Below are 4,431 nucleotides of genomic sequence, written 5' to 3'. Positions count from 1 at the left end.
TGTGTGTGTGTGTGTGTGTGTGTGTGTGTGTGTGTGTGTGTGTGTGTGTGTGTGTGTGTGTGTGTTGGGGGGGGGTTACTGGTTGCTTCAGGTGCTGGCTCTCTGTTTGTTAATGGGGCGATTGGGAGACACACCAGAGGGGAAAATGACTAGATAGATACTCTTTCCATTTTATACTTTGGTTCATAAATGTGACATTTGTATAAAGGTTTGTCCCACCTTTTTATCATTGTTCAATCAGTGGAAGGCCCCGCTTCATAAACCCACGCTCTTTCTGGGCCAATATCAGCCTGCTGTAACAGTTTCTGTTTCATTTGTCATTTTCTGCAGAGAAACCTGCTGGAGTAGCAGCAGATGACAGGATTAAGAAGGTAAACTGATCAGGCCAAAATCTGTATTATCATTTATTAGTTATTTGTATACATTTACGATCTATACAAATAATAGTTATTTAGATGCTTTTTAACTTTTTGTGTTTTTGTATTCTCTCTTTTTTAACTTCTGTAATTTTACTGTAGTTTGTCTTAATAGTTCATTTGAACCTTTACATTACTGCATACTTAGATTTGCTAGGAACCAAAAAAAAAGCTGCAACACAACAACCACAAAAACTTGACAAGGGTCAAAAAATAAAATAAATAAATCAATCAAAGTTTTATTTGTTTTCTTCTTCAAATACATTCTGAAAAGCTGCACAAAATATGTGGAAGAAAGGGATTGTTCGGTTATGCCAAGAATGAAGAAGCAAAACAAGACATGCCTATTTAAAGTCTATTCTAGATGTAATATAATGAAATAAAAATACACTCATATGATCATTGAACAAAATAGGCTCCCCAAAACATACTTAGGGTGGCACATACTGGTACTTACCTCGTGTGTTTAACAGAAATGTACCTACATGTGGAAAATGTATAGGGTACCCCAAACTGACCTTGTCCACCAACTCCCACCACAAACCTTTAAACAAAATATTAGTCATTAGATCAGGAGTACAAGTGGGCCACCAAAAACAGCAGGAGGCCACCCACCCAGCTCCCAGTGACTATACCAGGGCTACTGAACTACTGCAATTCAACAGCTCAGGGGCCGAACATCCAGCAATAAAGTCAATATGTAAATAAACCAAGTATTACAAAGATCTGTTACCTTTGAAACAGTTTATTTTTACAAAATACAGAAACCTATAAAAGTAGTGATAATTAAACATTGTAAAAACAAAAATAACACATCATGCCTCGTATTTAATGCAAATATTATTTTGACATCTGACATACCAAATTTGTAAAGCAATTTTATTTTCACTTTCATAATTTTATCTTCAAATGCTTGTAGTTTTAACTGTCTTGAACATTCATAGAAATGGTTTTTACCAGCTTCTAGCCAAGATTCTGTTTCTGTTGATACCAGACATGTCTATGTCTAACTAAAAGAACTTGAGTGTAATTAAAGTAGAAAACGAGGGGTTTGGGCTTAAAAGATGAATGAACCAATTGGCAAGCCAAACTCTGGTCACTCAAGGGCCGGATGTGGCCCGCGGGCCACCACTTGAATAGTCCTGAACTATACTATGGCTTATCACAAAAACTATCATATTACTGCTGCAATGTTGGATTTATTTTATTTTATTTTACTTGTATGTTTAGATTTGGGTTTATTGCTGTTTTAACTAATCACAAATAACAACTACTTTAGTAATAAAATGAAAAACAAAAATTAAATAACAATAGTTATATTAACAATCATTCATTATTCTAGAGCAGCATATGGGAAGTCTTGGGAAGTTAAAAATGTTCTGCGTTGAATTCTTTTAAAAGAGCGCAAAAAATGGTTTTCTCAAATAGGTGATTAGTGTGCAGGTTTACAGCTATTTTAAAAAGAACTGCAGTAAAATTATTTGGAAACAAACGTGACCATTGTATTTAAAAATGTGCATAAAATCGTGAGACCTTTACCGAAACTGACTCATTTATTTAAATGTATTTCTAATGATTCACACTTTAAAAATATGCACATACATGAAGTACTGTATTTATACAACTGACCTCTTGAAGAAATTTACTACGTAGGGAAAATTATTAGAGGATATTTTTAAAAAGTCAAATCAAAGTTAGAAAATGCATTTCGGAGCTCATTTCTTCTCCCTGAGGTGCAGAGTGTCAGCGGTGCAGCCATCAGCCACTGTATGGTAAACATAACACTGCAACAAACCACAGGCAAGTTTCTGACCATCGATCTTCAGTCATTAGCTATGAGCTCATGGCGCCGCTCAGAGACTAGGAGAACATTCAGGGTAATATAAGCACATAACCCCTCTATTGATCCATATACATCCCTTTTTGTGTCAAACACTCCTAATAGACGGTGTCAAAATGCTCAACAGCCAAACCAGAGGGAGCGCTTCAACCAAACTGAAACCAGTTTTGATTGACTGAGAGACTGAAACTCAGTTCAGTCTGCTTTTTTTTTTGAGCTGCTTTTCTAAATGAATATTTTTCAAAACTGTCTTTGTGTTTGTGCTGACAGGAGATAGTGTTTTTGAGGAACGATGACAAAAGCAGCAATTTTTGCCCAAACACAGTCACTTTGTGCCCTGTAGAAACCCAAACAACAATGGAGCAAATTTATTTATTTATGTTTTTCTGCATTTGTCTCATTTCATCATGAAACTTTGATCACACGCTGAAGTGGTTAACAATTAAAAAGAAGCTGTAATATATAAAAGTTTTTGACAATTTTTAGCCATGTTCTTTTTCTGAATTTTCATGTTTGTGTAGATCATGTATGTCAGACTCATTTCACTGAGGGCTACATGAACATTCTGGTGGCCCTCGAAGAGCCAGTTGTAATTAAAGGGTCCTTATTATGCAAAATTCACTTTTTAAAGGTTTTTTTTTTTTTACTCAACTTTGGGTATGTACTTCTTAAAAAGTCCTAGTACCAAAAAAATGCACCCAGGGGCATATTTACTATAAGTAATTGTATTTTTAATGTATATTAATGACAAGTTTTATACTTCAGTCATTTTGTGATGTCACAAGCCGTACGACAACCCACTGGAACCTATGTTCAGCCCCTTACCTAGCAGCCCCCGGGTGAGGCTCCACCTCCTCAGTATAAAGAGCCATCACGGTTGTTGTTGTGCAATGTGCAGCTCATTTCACAACAAGGCTCCAATGGGGCAATGGGTAGAGTGTTGGACCAGAGAGTGGGAGACCAGGGTTTGAGACTGGCACAGACACAATTTAATTATTTATTTATTTTCATTCATTATGAACATGTTTTGTCATGTACCTCTATTGTTTAGCTTATTAAAGCCTTGTTAAAGCCTATTTGTTCGAGTTTCTGAGGTATTTTGACCGCTGCTGCTCCCTGCTCTGGTAACAGCATGCAGAGTGAGCGTAGAACAGAGGAGGGAGAGGAAAAAAGCTGCGACCACGACTCTGCCTCTGGGTCTCGTGGTTACAACGGAGCTTCTGCTATTATTAGCCATGCTAACATAAACACTGGCTTTGGAGGGCAGAGTTAATGTCAACAGATTTTTGGAGGGCGTTACCAACAGAGCTCATTAACATAAACAGCTCTTCTGAACGGAAGTCAGAGCAGGCAGAACTAGAAAATGGGAAATTTTATTATCTCAGAATTATTTTGAGCATTAAATTGAATGAACATGGTCTGGATAGCCCACAGACATACCATAAAAAATTCTAGGACTCATAACTGGTCTCCTTTAACTTTGACTTAACACTAAACATTGTGTTCCTATTGTCACTGCTATGGCTGAGCACCACTAATAAACAATAACTGAGCTCTATGTGGTTTTTCCTGCATAGAAACAAGCGCTTCACACTACAATCTGTGCCCTCATTTACCCATTCACACAGCAATCTATTAGGTCTCTACAAAGCTAACATATACAATCAACTATAGAGACTAATCAGTGCCATCAGTGGCTTCCTCCCACAGACCAAAAACATGACTTTTAGATTAACTGATAACTCTAAATTGTCCCTATGTGTGAATGAAAGAGTGAATGGTTGTTTGTCTCGTTTGTCTCTATGTGTGGCCCTGTGATGGACTTGCGACCTGTCCAGGGTGTACCCCGCCCCTCGCACTGACTGCTGGATATGGGCACCAGTGACCCACGTGACCCTGAAAGGAATAAGCATGTACAGAAAATGGATGGATATATTAATGTAAAAAGAAAAGGGGAAGTACAGACAGGTCTGAATATTTCCCCCAGTCATGTGTGGGTTTCCTCCTACAGCCTAAAGCATGCATTGTTAATTGGACATTCTAGATTGTCTTCAGGAGTCTCTCTCTCTCTCTCTCTCTCTCTCTCTCTCTCTCTCTCTCTCTCTCTCTCTCTCTCTCTCTCTGTGTGTGTGTTCGGGCTGAAGCTGCCCCGCTGCCTTTCTTTCCCCTCCTCCC

Source organism: Austrofundulus limnaeus, unplaced genomic scaffold, assembly GCF_001266775.1.
Source record: "Austrofundulus limnaeus strain Quisiro unplaced genomic scaffold, Austrofundulus_limnaeus-1.0 Scaffold151, whole genome shotgun sequence".
NCBI lineage: Eukaryota > Metazoa > Chordata > Actinopteri > Cyprinodontiformes > Rivulidae > Austrofundulus > Austrofundulus limnaeus.
Note: the sequence above shows the minus strand (reverse complement) of the source record.